Consider the following 16,482-nt stretch of genomic DNA (forward strand, 5'->3'; position numbering starts at 1 on the left):
ACGGGGGCCGGGGTGTCGAACGGAAAGTGCTTGTGGGGGACTGAAGATCCCTCAGCCTTCCTTAAACCAGGAAAAATGGTGGCTGTCACTCTACCCAGGACAGAGGTGCCTCTGTGGTCATCCACCAGTCAGGGCTGAGTATCATCCACGATGATCAGGCTGTGTAAGCTCAGTTACCTTGGGGCTTCCCAATCCTGTGGGCAGTTCTGGGCTGGACCAGGCTCCGTGACTGTGGCCACACCATTGGCTGTGGTCAGCTGGCAGGTGGACGGAGGCCTGGTCCATCCTGGGTGCAGTCACTCATTTGTCTGGTGGTGGACAGACCATCAACAGGCGCCTCCGTCCTGCTCCATGTGGCCTCTGACCCCCAGCGACCTGGTTCAGGTTTATTCCTAGGATGTCCTCAAGTCCCCGAGCACAGCAAGGGGTCAAGGCCTGGCACACAGTGTGTGATCATGCCTCTGCCTGGGACGTCTGCGCTGGCATCCACTGGCCAGAGCAACCCCTGTGGTCACCAGATTCAAGGGGCAGAGAAACAGACTGGACCCCTGAACAGAAGGATCTGTAGGGACAACCTGTGGCCGTTTGTGTGATCTTCGGCAGCAGGACCTGGGCTCCCTTTGTCCCATCTTCCCTAGGAGGTACTCTCTCCTCTCAGCAGGAGGCAGGGACCCCTCACTCAGGATGCACAAATTTGGCTGAAAGATGGTCTTCTTCCCACTTTCAGTAACCCCACTTTCTCTGGCTCAGCTCCCCAGTTCTGTTAACCCTACTCGAGGGGCGCTCGACCACTGAGCCACATCCCCAGCCCATTTTCATATTTTGTTTAGAGACAGGGTCTCCCCGAGTTGCTTAGGGCCTCACTGAGTTGCTGAGGCTGGCGTTGAACTCTCGATCCTCCTGCCTCAGCCTCCCGAGCTGCTGGGATTATAGGCAGGCACCAACCCGCCTGGCCCTACTTTTTTTTTTCCTACCCCCAAATTAGAAACTTGTGCCTCCTCTTCTTGACCCTTCGAAGGACCTCCTGCCTCTTCTCTTACTTTTTGAGGATTATCCGTGGAGACCTGTTCCCCACACCTCTCTGCCTGTCTCCCTCGCCCCTTCCCCAACGTCTGGCTCATGGGCAGTGGATGGACCCAGTTAGCAGCCACCCTTAGAAAAAAAACCGAGTGGTCATTATGGAAATGTGTCGCTCACCCCGCCAGCCAGCTGCATCGGCGGCCCCCTCTCCTATTATGCACAAAATTCTGAGCCCCCTCCCCAAGCCCCATAACTACCTACAGATTTCACAAATAGCCCAGCCTTTTCCTGGCACCGAGATAAAGACTCGGCAGCTTTGGGACATGTAATTGGTCTCTGAAGTGTTTTGCTATTTTGTGTGAGGATTGCCAGATGAGCCCCAAAGAGGTGGCGTTTATTCCATATCATTGTGTTGGGTAGATATTTCTCTTCGGGAGGGGCTCCGCGTGCCCCCCCCAACCCCGTCCAGCGCCGCGTCCACTTGTTGGCCATCCAGAATCCGCATCGAATATTCGATTGGAAACTAAATATTTGAGTAATTTGATTAATCACTTGCGCGTTCACAGGATGGACTGGCAGAGGTCGATGGTTGGACCATAGCCAACCGACTAGAATAATTCTGAGATCCGGGGTTTATTTTACAGGGAGCATAAAACCAGATAATTACCTGGCATATTCTGGATAAATTCACAATAGCATATTCTAGCCAATTACTTAGTAATTATCATCAAAGTTAACGAGTATTTCTAAGATTAGCGTCCTGGTAATGCGCTATGCATGGCTCTGGGGGATGAGTAACAACCAGCTAGTTACCCAATTGCTTTATCCACAAATACAATTAGCATCGGGATGGCTACATTATTTCACGATTGGGTCATTATGGAATTATGGCCAAGCTATCGAAAGTCTGGGCCATTGCTCCTGTTCAAAACCCCGAATGGAATTGGAAAGCCGATAATGAACCAGTTGAAGGAGCGCGTCCCCCCACTTCCGCCCAGCTGGGGCGGGGATGGCTGGGCCTCAGTTTCCTCATCTGTAATATGAGCAGGTGGCAGCAGCTGTCTGTGGAGGGGGGTTGGTTCCGACTCTGAGGATGTGCTGCCATTCGCAAAGCCGCAGGGAACAGTTCACTGGGCCAGTGCTTCCCTCAGGGTGGTCTCTCGGGACCTCAGGCCTTTCAAAATGCATGTGCCTGGGACCTGCCTGCGGTCCATTCCTGGCACCTGACCTGAGGCCCAAGCGATCAAGTCTGTCTGTAAGCGGAGCCTTTTTAACCCAGCTCCAGCCTGGTCGCCCTGAGGTTGGCTCTAGGGAGATGGACCCGGCCCTTCTTCCCAGGGAGGTGGAGGAAACGGGGCCCTTGTTAGCCTCTGCTCCAGCCCTGGGGAGAAGAAGACGGAGCCCTCATCTGCTTCCTCTTCTGACGAGTGACCAACCGTGGCCTGGTCCCACCTCTTGGTGGAAGTCATTTCCCTGGTTCAGGGAAGAGCACAGAGCACCCAAAAGCAGGGTAGGAAAGCAGCCGATGCCACTCATCTTCGGTGACAAGTGCTGTCCTTCAAGCCGGGCACAGCCACGTGTGCCTGTTGATCACCGTTCCCAATTCACAGACGAGAACGCGGAGGCCGCAGGGGCAACGGGAACCCTTGCCCAGTTCATGGAACAGGTAACTGGCAGAACTTGGCATGGAGTGAGGGGGCCTCTAAATGCTGGTCTGGCACCGTCAGGCCAGGCCACGGGGAATGGGCTCCCCCTGTGACATTCCCCGTCACCCTCGGAGGACTCGGTCACGGCACACAGCTCCAGCCCCCACTGGAGCTTCCGTCATTTTTATTAAGATCCCAAGGATTTGGCGCACACCAGCTGGAAAACCCTGGGTCATCAGAACTGAGTTTTGTTTCATAAGTTGGATTTTTTCTGGGGCCTGTGTATTTCCGTTATGCCCTGAAAATTCTGTGAAGGCACACGCACATGCACACGCGCACACACACATGCACACACCCCTCTCCCCCATGTCCCCTAGGTCACCTGCCAGTTCTCTGTTTCATTCTCGTCCTCCTGCCGCCCCCTCTCCAAGAAGTGCACGTTGCTCCCCGTCTCCCTGCAGAGGACACTGCGTGACATCGGCCTCGCACAGGATCTCTCTACGGAGCTCACAGAATAGACGGTTCCTCCAAAAGCCCGTCCCCACTCCCTGGGTAATGTTCTGGAATTGCAAAATGACTTAAATCAGAGCTTCTGGTCCTGTGGGCCGCTGGCCCGCCTCCTGCAGGGACCTGTTAGAAATGGGCATCCCCCACCCTGGTGCAGAGGGTCCCTGGGAAGCCTCTGACAGGAGCTCAAGGGTGAGGCCGGCCACTCTAGAGGAGCCCGCTCCTGCTCCCTCCCCAAGCAGGTGAGCTGCCCTGCAGTGGAAGCCCAAGGCAGCCCTCTCCAGGGAGCCTGCCACAGGCCTTGACCACACCCCGCCAGGGAGAGTCCAGGCAGCGGGCGAGACACCCAGAACACGGGGCCCCAGTTACACTGGGTCCTTACAGACTCGTGGACAGTAGAGGTTAGACAAGAAGGCAGGAAAATGTTGTGGTGAGTACCATAAAGGCCACAGACAAGGTCAGGGTGACAGGAGTGTTCCTTTGAAGAGGGCTCAGAGGAAGCTTCTGAGGGCGGGGTGGAAGGTAAACATTTGAGCTACAATCGACTGAAGAAGAGGAAGAGCAGAGAAGGGGCTGCCCTATGGCAGGTGCAAAGGCCCTGAGGCAGGAGGGAGGCAATCATATGGAGGACCGGAGAGAAGCAAGTGAGCCAGGAGGGCAGGGTGGTAGGAAAAGGCCCACAGAGGCCGGATGATTGTGGAGCCTCAATAACCCAAGAAAAGGGTGTGGAGTTTATCATAATGGACTAAAGCAAGATTTCTTTCTAACTTTGTAAAGGGTTCTCTCTCCCCTATTTTTTTTTTTAATGGGTGAATTCCAGAGCCGGGGTTTTCATAAGAGCCATGCTCGGAGCCTCCCTGCTGGCCTGGTTTCTGCCTCCTGGTCCACGGAGCCGGTGGGCTCCGAGTGGTAAATCTCCTTGGGTGCAGAGCAGGGACACATCAAGAGGACCCGTCACTGAAGGACCCAGGCTCAGAAAGGAGCGAGGGGCATCCCAGCCGTCAGTCTGGTTGCATGTCCACCGGAGGAAGCTGCCCGGTCGGTTCCCCTGCATTGGGGAGCACAGCGAACCCCATCTGGAACTTTCCCAGGCCTGGGAAGGAGGGAGCGAGGCCTTTGGGGCGTCATGTCAACCTCTCACTTTGATGGCGAGGCTTGAGCTCTGCACCCCAGGGAAAAAAAAGAGAGGAAGGGAGGACGGCGTCTCCCCCATGCCCTCAGGAAGATTTTTAAAAATGTCGCATGCATCCCCTCGCTGGGCTGTCGCTGGGCTGGGCTGTCGGAAGTCACCCATCCCATTGCGTGGGGTGGACTTGTGCGCATGCGTGCGCCCTCCCCGTCTCCGGGGCTGAGGTGGTAACGAAACCCCACGGGGCCTCATTTGCACAGCAAGTTAAGCCAGTAAACATCAGGAGCCACTTAATGGGTTATTTATCTCCAAGTCCAAATCAGTTGCTGATCTCTGCTTTCAGACAGCACCACACCACGGGGGGACATTGGACGGCAAGTGGGGGCCCCTGTCTGAGGCCAGGTTGGTGGACTCGGGGCCTGAATGACATGTGGACTTGCACCGTGTGTCACTTGGTACTTGTGTCTTTCTGCTTTTCCCCACCGCCACCACTTCGGACTGGTTTGATTATCCTAAATATAACGTACAAGAGTTGGGGGGCCCAGCACATGAAGATTCCACTACCCCCCCATCAGCGAGCGGAATTGGCTTCCTTTTTTTGTTCAAAAAGGCTGAATCGCTTTCCCTTTATAAAGCACAGCTGAAAGGACTTTTTGTGTGCGGCTGTCTTTAATTGTGCTGAGATGTGAAGCGCCCTGGGACTGGGGGAGAGAGGCACTATAAATGGAGTGCGTCGTTATCGCCATTATTATCAGCATCTCATGGCCATGTCATGCGCCTGTTGGTAAACAACCGTAGGAGGGGCCACGGCCTTGCTGGCCTCAAGGTCTCAGGGCTGGTCACCGCGGGCCTCGCCTCTCCAAGATTCTGAATTAGCAAGCGCGGCCTCTGTCAGCACTTAACAAATATCGTGGGTCTGGCTGCCCGAGTGACAACTCATTTGTTATCGAAAACGCACATCAGCAAAGAGAAGGAGATGAAATCCACCCGCAGGATCTCCAACCACAGAGAGCGACATGAACAAGGGGGTGCCTATCCATCCATTTTTTTTCCTCCCCCCAGAATATATACAGATTCACACTTTGTATGGGTCAGGGTCATGGAAGCTGCTGTAACAAATAGGCCCTCAGCTATGAAGTGTCTGAATATGAATTGATTTCTAGATCTAGTAATAGTTCCAGATGTGTTCCTGGATGATGGGGGGCTGTTCTCTGTAGGAAGAGACCCACCTTTGGAGTCGACTGTACACTGAGGCTCAAAGGCCTGTGCTTCTAGCTGAGGAAGAGGAAAGAGCAACGTGAGGGGAGAGCCACGCCTACAAGTGGACCACGTGGCTGGGCTCTGGCCGTCATCTGGCTTGGAGTCCCTGGGCCTTGCCCAACAGCCAGGGAGGCTGGAAAGTAGCTAACTGTATTCCCAGGAAAAAAGCGAGGTCGGTTTCCGAATGACCAGGAGGGCTGCGGCACACACACACCCTGGATGGGTCTTTTTCTCCTATGGACAGTAGATTCGTCCAACAAGTGTCTGTCATCACTTTTGCTGAAGGGCACAGGTATGGAGCCCTCTCCCTGTAACTGTGGGTCTGTACAGATTCCTTTATCTCCATTCTCTCCGTCTCCTCATCTATAAAACAGGAATAACACTAATGTCTCTTGCAAGGCCCTGGTAAGAACTTGACCCTCACGTGGACTCTGCAGCCCAGAGCTTCCTGGCCACTAGAGATGTCAGTGCCTTGTACCTCCTAGTCACTGTGATAATCACAATGGCGTTGGGACAATAGTAATGACAGCAACAAGTAGCAGATCGAGTCTGTTTTTGCGGGGGTGCCACGACCAGTGTATTGTGACACCCAGGGACCGAGGTAGTGGCTGGAGTGGGACTCCCTGGATTCACGTCCCAGCTCTGCTGCTGGCTTGTGACTTGGCCAGGTCACCAAGTGCCGGGCCATCCACGGGGAGGTGTTGAGCTGGGAGCTGGCTGCCCTGGTCTCCCGCTGAGCCGAAAGGTTGAGGCTAGAAATAACCAAGTGTTAGTCATCGGCGTGGACGCGCTGATTGAGGCCGCGGACTTCATCTGAAGCTGAGGTCATCGGGAGGAGAGGAGGGTCGCCCGAGGACGGAGGCTGGATGTTGCTGCGTCGGCGTGGCCTGGCTGAGGAGGGACTGGGGAGAAGCCGTGGGGACAATGAGGCCTCCAGAAGGATGTGGACTCAGGAAACCCACCCTGAGTCCCTCCCTCTGGGCAGCTTCCCGTGTCTAGTCCTTCTTATGACACTCCTGGTCCTCATTCTCATTAGGACATTCCTATCCCCTCCTCCACCTCAGAACGAAGCCCCAGCAGAGCAAGGGCCTCACCTCTATATCCCCAGCACCTCCAGCTGGCCCCCTATTCAACTAAGTAATTGCCAGATGGATAAGAAGATTGGGAACAGCATGTGCAAAGGCCCAGGGGTTTGAAGGGAGTCAGACTACAAAGCTGGCGTGTAAGATGCGTACACTGAGAGTCGCTGGTGTCAAGAAATGACTCAAAGGACCTTGTGAACCAGGTTGAGGAATTTGAACCTTCCTCCTAAGAGCAGGAGGGAAGCCACCCAGGGATTCAACCAGAAGAGTGGTGTGGGCTGGTTGACGTTTTAGAAAGACCACTCTGGGGCAGTCACCTTCCTGAGAACAATGCCTGTCAACATGCAGACAGGTGGTGGTGACCCTGATCAGACATCAGCGGGAGGGACAAAGGCAGATTTGAATGCCACACGTTCTAGGAGGCGTGTGGCCGGGCCCCTCCGGGCTGCAGCCGTGAGCCACCGTCCTCTGGGAACAGGCGACTTCAGCAGCCTCACTATTTACTGCAGTTAAAAATAGCCAGCCGCGAGGGTGTGGGCACATCAGGCCCTTCCCGTGTTCCCGGAGCAGAGGGACGGTTCCTGACAGGCTGTGGTTAAACAGAAATCAGGGTGCTCGAGGGTAGTAGCTTCGTGGGGAGAGGCAGAGTCGCGACCAACAGCCTCGTCTGTCCTCGGTGGAGTTGAACGACACCCACTTCAGAGACCTGTTAGATCCCTGCAAGAGACAGGAAAAACAGTGTTTGTCAAATGGCAGGGAAACCAGCCTTAATCACAGCTTTGCCGGCGGTCCTGAGCTAGGGAGGACGGGATTGGAACCCGGGACTGTCTGATTCCCGCCGGAGGCTGTGTCAAGCGGGCTTATGCTCTTCCCTCCTCAGCCCTGCCTGAATCTGTCACTCTTTCTTCTTCTTTTGGTACCGGGGATTCAACCCAGGGACACTTAACCACTGAGCCACATCCCCAGCCCTTTATATATAAAAGTTACTTAGAGCCTCGCTAAGTTGCTGCGGCTGGCCTTCAACTTGCCATCCTCCTGCCTCAGCCTCCCCAGCCGCTGGGATTACAGGCGTGTGCCACTGCTTCTGACCAGAATCTGTCATTCTTTCTCATGCCCCACGGACAACCTGGGGCCCTCTACTGCTCTGCCCTGCTAAAGAGGACAAAGACTGACCTTGTCTCCTTGTCAAGTTCCCGGTCCTCACCATCAAACCTGCCTGACCCGTGACCTGGTGCTTGGCAGCAGGTGCCAATGGAAATCCCAGCTCTGTCCCCTCCCCTCCCTCTCCCTGCCACACGCTCCAGGGTGGTGAGAGTAGGGAGCAAGGGAAAGGTGCAAGATCGCGGTTCCTGCTGCTCTGGGGACCTGCTGGGCCCTGGGGTTTGATTTGCTGTGTCCCCAACCCTGCTCCTGTGGCTTTGTCACTGCTCAACTTTTGCTTTGTCCCCTGTCTGATGGTTTTTAAGATAATGAAGCCCATAAATCAAATAATAAATAGCTATTGACTCTTTTGTCACGGAGTGTATCAGGATTGATCGGCCACTGGGGATCTTGCTTTCCCCAATCAATGAGGAGCCCTGGGAATAGATGAATCTTGATAACGACCGGCAGGAGGGAGATCAATAGCATATTAATCTATGCATCGGGAGCATAGATCTTCCACTGTGGAATAAGAGTCTGTTTGGGCAGAAGGGGGAACGAGAGATGGAGGGAGGTCGGGAGACAGAGGGACGGACGTCGGCTGCCCCCAGACGGACGGTGGGTGCTCACTGATTTTCAGCCAATTCAGAAACGCAAGGCGAGGCCTTCTTTGAAGAGGACGAGGATTCGGGGTTTGTTGCTTCCATTCCCTGGATGTGTTCATTGCCCAGAGTTTCCTTCAGCCCAGTGTCCCATGTCTGACCTTCCAGTGTCACAGGAATCCAAGGACAAGGGGAAGCTACCATAGATGGTGGCCGGGGAGGAGTGGGGAGATGGGACCCCGGGTGCTGGCGATGCTGGGGAAGAGCTTCCCCGACCACATCAGGCTTGGGGAAAGGTCCAGAGGCTGGTTGGGGACATTGAGGACGAGGTGCTCCTGAGTTTCTGTCAAGGGACATGTTAAGGTGGCGTCTAGATTCATCACCGTGCAGAGATGAGCCCCAGACAGGGAGCCAAGACTGGCAGCCGACGGTGCCCGCGGTATCACAAGCCATGGGTTCTCACCCTTGATTGGCACCAGAATCCCCGGGAAGGTTCTTGAAGTTCCGTCCCTGTCCCTCTCTGCCCAGTTTCTGATTCAGCAGGCCTGTGACAGGGCTGGGGACTTCCTGGTTTGTAATCTTTATCCCAGGTGATGTGGGGGCTGCAGGTCTGGGCACCCACCTTGAGAGCCAGCACTGGGCCAGGAGAGGGGCACCCTGGGAGCCTGGGACGGTCAGCCGTCCAACAAGGGGACCATCAGCAATTCCGGGGACAGATGAGATGTGGCGGGATCTCTTGCATCCAGGACGCCGTGTTGGCCTCTGGTTCCTCTGTCCACCCGCCTGGTCACATCTGACAGCCCAGCCTGTCACCCCAGGGGCACACTGTGCCCACTTCCAGGATGGAGCTAGGGTTCGGGTGAGCATCCTTGCCAGAGGGTTGGGGCTGTTTCGGTGTCACCGGTGACAGTCATCAGGAGGGTTAGGGCACAGCCGGAAGAGCCATTCCCAGGAGCAGATCCCCGCTGGACAGAGCTGAGGTTCATCAGGACGGCTGTGTGGAGGCGCTGAGAGTGGAAATGAATGGACTCCGAGGGAATGACCCCCCTGGGGACTGAGAAGTAGTATTTGCAAAACCAGCCTTTGATGTTCAGCCACCACGGTCCTTTAAAAAAATAAATAAATAAAGGGAGCTCGATGACTTATTCGAATCATTTTCAGTACCAGGCAGGGACTTTATTGGGAAATGGCACTCTGAATATCCATTAGGGAACTGTGTTTGTTGAGCAGCTACTACATAATCAGCCCTGCACTGAGGACTGTGCAGATGTTTGATTGTTATTCCTGTTTTCATTGGTGCATATGAGTTGCACAGAATAATGGGTCTCATTGAGGCAAAACCATACATGCACATAATTCAATCAACTCTCCCCACTTTATCGATGAGGAACCTGGGGAGCTCAGGGAGGTCGGGGAGGCTCAGCCAGGGCATAACCTTGTCCCAAGCTTTAACCTGAACCTTCCTTATCATTTTGAAAATGGAATTCAATCTTTCTTTCAAAATTATAAAATTTTTTCTCTTCTCCACATGTCCCAAGATAAGCCTTGTAGACCTCTCGGTCACCGGGAAACACAGCTGAGAGTCCCCAGCTTAGCCTGCAGAAGAGTGTTTGGGCGGCTAACTGTTGCCAGCAAGGTTTTCTTCCTATTGAGGATTATGGAGGCTTTCTGAGCCTCAGTGTTCACTTCTGTACAATGGAGCTCATGACAGTTCCTCCTTTGTGGGACGGATGTGCGAATCCATGAGCTAACACACATAGCCACTCAGAACTGACCCAGGGAGTTAGCATTTGTTATTGTCGTTACGGCTGTGAGTGCTGCTGGCCCAACGTTAGGGGACCCCACGGAGGTGACACAAATACATGACTCTTGTCCCATGCAGTAGTAGAAAGAATGTTGGATATGGAATTTGATGTCCTGAACGGATGTTCTAGCCTCGCCCCTTGCTGGCTGTGTGACCTTGGACAAATCACTTCACCTCTCTGAGCCTCGATGTTCCATTTGTGACTGTGGTGGGGAGAACGGCGTGTATTTCCCTGGGCGACTGGGAGGAGCCAGTGAAACAGAAAAAGACCAAGAACTCTATAAAGTGACTCGTGACCAGGAAATGCGGGAGAATTTTTAAATTAGAAGGTAATAATCATAGTTAATGAAACAGGGCCCGGGAGTCCACCACTGGTCTAAGCTCTTGGACTTTTCTGAATGACCAGGCACGCTGGGGCCTTTGGTAAAGGTGGAGCTGGGGGTGGACTTGTGTCTTCACCTCCCTGGTGAAGAGAGCTTTCTGGGTGAGTGAGCAGGTGGCAGTCACCCATGTTCAAATTGCGACCGAGGGACCCCCCCAGGGTGTCCCCTTGTTGGGGCCCAGGCTCTCCCATGGTCTCCATCTTTGCTCTGAGATTGAGCGAGGAGAAGCAGCGCCCCTCCCTGCCCTCCCCTGGCCTCCTCCTCCTCTGACGATGGCGGAGAGGCGCAGGACTGCGAAGTCGCTCCTACTTTTAATCAAAAGGTTTGTCAGCGAGTCCCCTTCAAAGGCGGATCCGTCGTTTCTTGTAGGTGTTCAAAGGACCCAGAGGAACACCACGGAGGGGAGGGAGCCGCTGCCTTCAAAGGCAGGAGGGGGTCACGGGCGTCTTCAGAGCTCTCCTCCAGGGCGGTTATTAGCGCAGCCCTCGGGGACTCAGAGGCACGCGGATCAAGGAATCGCGGCAGCCTGTTGGGAAGGGTTTGGGACGATCGAGGGCTGTCAGGGCGTCTTGATCATGACAAGGGCCGCCTTTGACAAGGCCTCAGAACTGGCAGCTGCTGGGCGCTGCGCAGGGTCATCTGTCCTGTCCCCGAGCCCCGCTCTCCGGCACACCACCTTGGGTCTTCGCCTGCAGGAACTCTGCTTTGGTCCAGGGTGTCCCTCGGCTTCGTCACACCACCTGCCGCGTGGAGGGGTGGCCTTCCCGCCCGTGTATGGTGGAGGGATCTGAAGGAGGACTGGGCCCAGGGTTCAAGTTCTTCCTCTGCCACCGTGTGACCCGACACAAGCTTAACCTTCCTAAGCTCTCGGTTTGTGAAAGGACCCCGAGGCACCGGCTTCGTCCTTCACTGGGCTGTTTACCCCCTGGTCAGGGCCTCTTTGACCTCAGCTGAACCATTAGCAGTGAGTGACTGCTCGCCTGTCCACGTGTCCACCAGCCTTTATCAGTTCGTCCATCTAATCCCCCAGCCCCTTTACCCCCATCTACCATTCCACCAGCCTTCCCATCTACCACCCGTCCACTTAAGATCCACCCAAACACCTCATCCATCCTGAGCAGCCATCCATCCCTGTGTCCACTCATCCATCTAGTCATGTTGTCCATTGACCCATCCGTCCATCCAGTATCCACCCACTTACCTCCATCCATCTGTCCATCCATCCATCCACCCATCCAATATTCACCCATTTACCTCTATCCATTCATTCAATCCACCCTCCCATCCATCCATCCATTTATTTATCCATCCATCCACCCACCTATCTATCCATTCATTTCATCCATCCACCTATTTATCCATTCATCTATCTGACCATCCATCCATCCATCTACATATCCATCTATCCATCCATCCATATTTACCCATCCATTTACTTCCATCCATCCACCTGTCCATCTATCCATCCATCTTCCCATTCATCCATCATCCATCCATCCATCCACCCACCTATCCTCCCATCCATCCATCCATCTTTTCACCCATCTATCCATCCATCCATCTGTCCAACCATCCATCCACCCATCCATCCATCCATCTGTCCATCCATCCATCCACCCATCCATCCACCCATCCATCCATCCACCCATCTGTCCATCCATCCATCCATCCATCCACCGTTAACCCACCCACCCATCCTCCCACCCACTCTCCCACTCACCCGTTAATCTAACCATTCAGCAAATAGCTATGGAGACCTTCCATGAGGCACTGCCAGGTACCAGAAGGGAGAATTTGGAGCTTTCCTGCTGGGACATGATGCAGACAGATGGTGCATCATCATAAAAGCCAACTCCCGGGGGCCAGGCACTGAGGCCAGGGAGCCGGGAGGCTGTGGTCAGCGTTTCCTGACATCCCTGGTTTGGAGTCGGAAACACCCCTAAGGAGACAGTCCTAGTGAGGAGCAGCACACTAACTCCTCTGTGGGAACGAGTCCTGGGCCACTTTCCCCGATATGAAAAGAAAACAGACCCCCCCCACCAAAGGAAGACCCGGCAGGGGCCCAGGATGAGAGTCACCTGTGCCCATGTGTCTCCTTCCCTTTGGGTCTAACTTTGTGGAACTGTGTTCCGAAGAGGGGGGACCGAGAACCCGGGAATATGCCAAGGGAAGGGTGGCCTTTGTCCTCCACCGGGGAGGTGGGGATAAATGGAGGGGCAGAGGCTGGTCCAAGGGTGGTCCAGGGCAGTGGGTCTTGGGGAGAAGGTGCCAACGTGGTAGACCCCGAGGTTGCTCAGCGCCATTTCCCAGGGTGGCAGTGGCAGGGTGGGAGAATGGACCCAAACAGGGCCGCTTGCTGCCTACTGTACACCCCATTAACGCCCAGCTCCTAATGATTTATCATGGCAGGCCCGTGTTTACTTATCCATTATTTATAGAGAAATCGTTTGCTAAGCAAATCAGTGGTTCCAACAGGATCACAGCGGGGTGGCTCAGCCCACTGGAGAAAACCAGCCTGACTGACAGCTCCGGTTTGCGGTCTGCAGGCAGAGGGGCCACTGGTGGCACGTGGGCCCCTGGCCTTCAGGGCCCCACCTTGCAATGCGAGGAGTCCCCACCTGACCTCAGAACGGTTCTCTCCACAGAGCCCATCTTAGCCTCTCCCCGGGGCCATCCCGACTGAAGTGACAGCTCACTATCATAGTGAAGGCCTTTGATCAACCCTCGTGAGAGTGTCCTTGGGGGTCCAGTATTGAAATCAGGGCCCTGAGCCGCGTCCCTTAGGGGAGGTGAATGGCCACCGCCTTCTCTAAACGCCAAAGAGCTCCGGTCCTTGGTTCCAGGAAGGCCTTTGAACTCGAGATGGGAAGACCTGGCCTCCCCTTTCTGGATGGCCCTGGGCAAGTCCTTGGGCTCTGCTTCCTCATCTGCAGAATGGGCACAGGAGCCCCTAGCCACACCATTCCCCAGGGCCGCTTCAGTTGGCGGATTAAACCCTGAGGGTCAAAGCGATTTGTCCACAGAACACTGCAGCCCAGAGGGAGGGCAGATCATTTTTCCTGGGGATGACAAATGGAGAGAGGTTCTTTGTTTTCCATCACGGAGTCAAAATGAATGGTTCCAGCTTCTCCGGAGGTTCTGAGCCTTGGCTCAGCGTCAGGATGACCCAGGAGCTTTGGAATCCGGACGCCTTGGCCCTGCCCCGCACGCCCAAGAGTCTCTTGGTCTGGAATGGAATGGGGTCTGGGCGTCTTTTTCTGCTTTTTTAAACATCTCTCCTGGTAATTGTGCTGTGGAACCCGGACTTGGAACCTGTGAACAGTTTCCAGAATGTTCTAGCGGACCCCGATTGCCTTTTCCTCCTGTCTCAGAGTCAGAGCAACAGAGATTCTGAAATGCCGCAGGCGGTGGTCTGCCCTGACTCTGTCCTTCCTCCTGGGGAAAGGGTCGGCTGTCGCTCAGCTCTCGGGGACCTGCACAGGGGTCTGAGGAGGGCAGCGCAGGTGAAGCACGTTCCTGGACAACTGTCACACCGTGTGCGGGCCACCTCTGCGGCTCACCTCACTGTCATTGCTTGCTGGGCTGGGCTGGCCAGGAGGATCCCAGGTGTGAGTGGCCCGTGGAGGTCCCCGGGGACGAATTTCTCCAAAGGACAGCCACAGTTGTGGTGAGAACACTGTCCCCCAGAATCTGGGCTTCCCGCCTTAGTGGTTCCACCCCCACTTAGTGCCTGAGCACGCTTTGAGGTCACCTCCTCATTTGAGCCTCGGTTTCCTCCTTGTCCAAAGAGGATGAGAATTCCTACCTATCTCACAGGATTACCTGGAGGACCAAAGACGGCGATGTCGCCAAAGATGCTCACGGGGTGGGCTCAGCGAACAGCTGGGACTCTTTGAGCTCTAGTTTTTGTTGTTGTTTTCTCTGAGGCGTGCACAAACCCATGCTTTTCTCCCCCACTTAGCTGAGTGTCCTTGGGCAAGTTACTGACCCTCTCTGTGCCCCTCTCCCTCATCTGTAACATGAGGGTAACATAGCACCCGCCTCCCTGGGCTGTCGTTCAGGATTCAATGGGAGAAATAGGCCGATGCTTCGGGAAACCTGGAGCACTAAGCATTGGTCATCATTGTTGTCATTGGCGATCGATTCCATTTTTATTTGTTTCTTTTGAATTTTCGGCCTCGACTAGAATGAGAGCCCTGGAGGGCACCGGCCATACTTGGCTCGCTCCTTTACTATCAGCAACTGTCCTTGACTTCAGAGGTACTCAGCACTCAGTACTTATCTGTAGATTGGGTGAACACATGGGTGCTGGCCGCCAGGTACTACACAGAGCTCCTGGAACACTCTGGAGTTTTGGCTCATCCACCACAGGGAGTGTCTGTGTTGGCTTTGCGGTGACTTGTGACTCCTCCCTGAGACGTGGCCTTCCTTGTCTGTCTGTCTGTCTGTCTGAAGACAGACTGGTCTCGTCCCTTCCTTTGGAACCGTTGCCAGCTCCCCGGATCCCACACCCCATGGGGACAGGAGTTCTGGCAGTTACATCGCCCTGGTTTGGGTGCTGCCCCGGTGTTCTGTGTGACTCCGGAGATCACCTGAGCAGAGGCTGTGAACCTCTGTCCCCTCTCAGGAGGCAGGACAGTCGGCAGGGGCCTGGGTGGCGTTGCTCCACCATGGGAAACCCTTGGGGGGACTCCCCTGGGGCGGGTGAGTGGGGGTGTAGGATCTCCTTCTTGAGTCTCACGGTCATTCTGCTGCTGTGAGGAGCATGGGCAGCCCAGCCAGAGGTCACTGGGGCAAAGACTGGCCCCTTGGACACCCCGAGAGCAGCAGAGGGCTCCCCAAGCCTCCTGCATGCCAGTCGTATGGGGCTATGTCTAAGCGAGTCTCTGACCAGGCTCTCCCCCTCCCCCTCCCCTCCTGCACCTCTGCAGGAAGCCCCCCCACTGTGGCCTGAGTGGGACCCATGTGCCTACCCATCTGCCTCCTCATCAGACTCGAGGCCGGGCCTCTCTCCTTCAGCTACAGGACTCCAGAGCCCTGCACTGGACCTGGGACCCAGAAGGGCCACAGGAACTAAACACGTGTGGTTCTTATTGCTATAGCACCCCCTTATCCACGTGGGGTATGTCCCAGGAACCCCAGTGGATACCTGAGAACTGCAGATAGTACTTCCCCCTATAAGTTAATGACCTTTCCGTCCTGACTAAGCACTTATGTCCTCTGGCTCTACCTTTTGCAGTTTGAGATGTGACAGCAGAACAGCACAAATTTGTTTTTCCTTCTTCACAATTTTAATCATAAAAAAAAATTGTTGTTGCTGTAGATCTTAGCAACCTCAGCATTCTCTTTCCTTGTGAAGTTCAGTACTCTCAGATTTTCACTTAAAGGCAGTGTTATATGGCTTTTCTTTGGCATAACCCAATTGCTAGTATCAGTATTTTTTGCACTTTGGGGCCATTCCTAAGCTGAGTGATGGTTGCTTGAACAAGCACTGAGGTACCTCGATAGGCAATCAGATAGCCAGGCAGATTCTAAGTGACTAACAGGCAGGTAGCATATACAGCATGGATACTCTGATTCACATCCTGGGCAGAATTGGGATGGGATGGAGTAAGACGTTGGAGATTTCATCAGGCTACTCAAAATGGCATGCAATTTTAAATTTATGATTTTTTTTAATTTCTAGAATTTTTAATTCAATATTTTTGGACCACACTTAACCTTGAAACCACAGAATCAAAACCATGGATAAGGTGTGGGGGGGTGCTACTATGTCCATATTATGAATAGCTCTATTTTCTTCTGTACTCCCTGTGAGCCAGGCACAATAGTGACACTTGAGATGTATTATCTAATTTAATTTCCAGAATAGTGAAGCAGGCTTATTAAACCCAGCCTCTGGATTGAAC

General features: G+C 54.4%; 1 protein-coding gene across 1 annotated transcript in view; it reads left to right on the forward strand.

Annotated features, from left to right (window-relative positions):
• Positions 1-16,482, forward strand: part of Ksr2 (kinase suppressor of ras 2) — a 354,619-nt gene that overhangs the window by 306,759 nt on the left and 31,378 nt on the right. The window lies entirely within an intron of this gene.

This window comes from Marmota flaviventris, chromosome 1 (genome assembly GCF_047511675.1).
Source record: "Marmota flaviventris isolate mMarFla1 chromosome 1, mMarFla1.hap1, whole genome shotgun sequence".
In the NCBI taxonomy this organism is placed as follows: domain Eukaryota; kingdom Metazoa; phylum Chordata; class Mammalia; order Rodentia; family Sciuridae; genus Marmota; species Marmota flaviventris.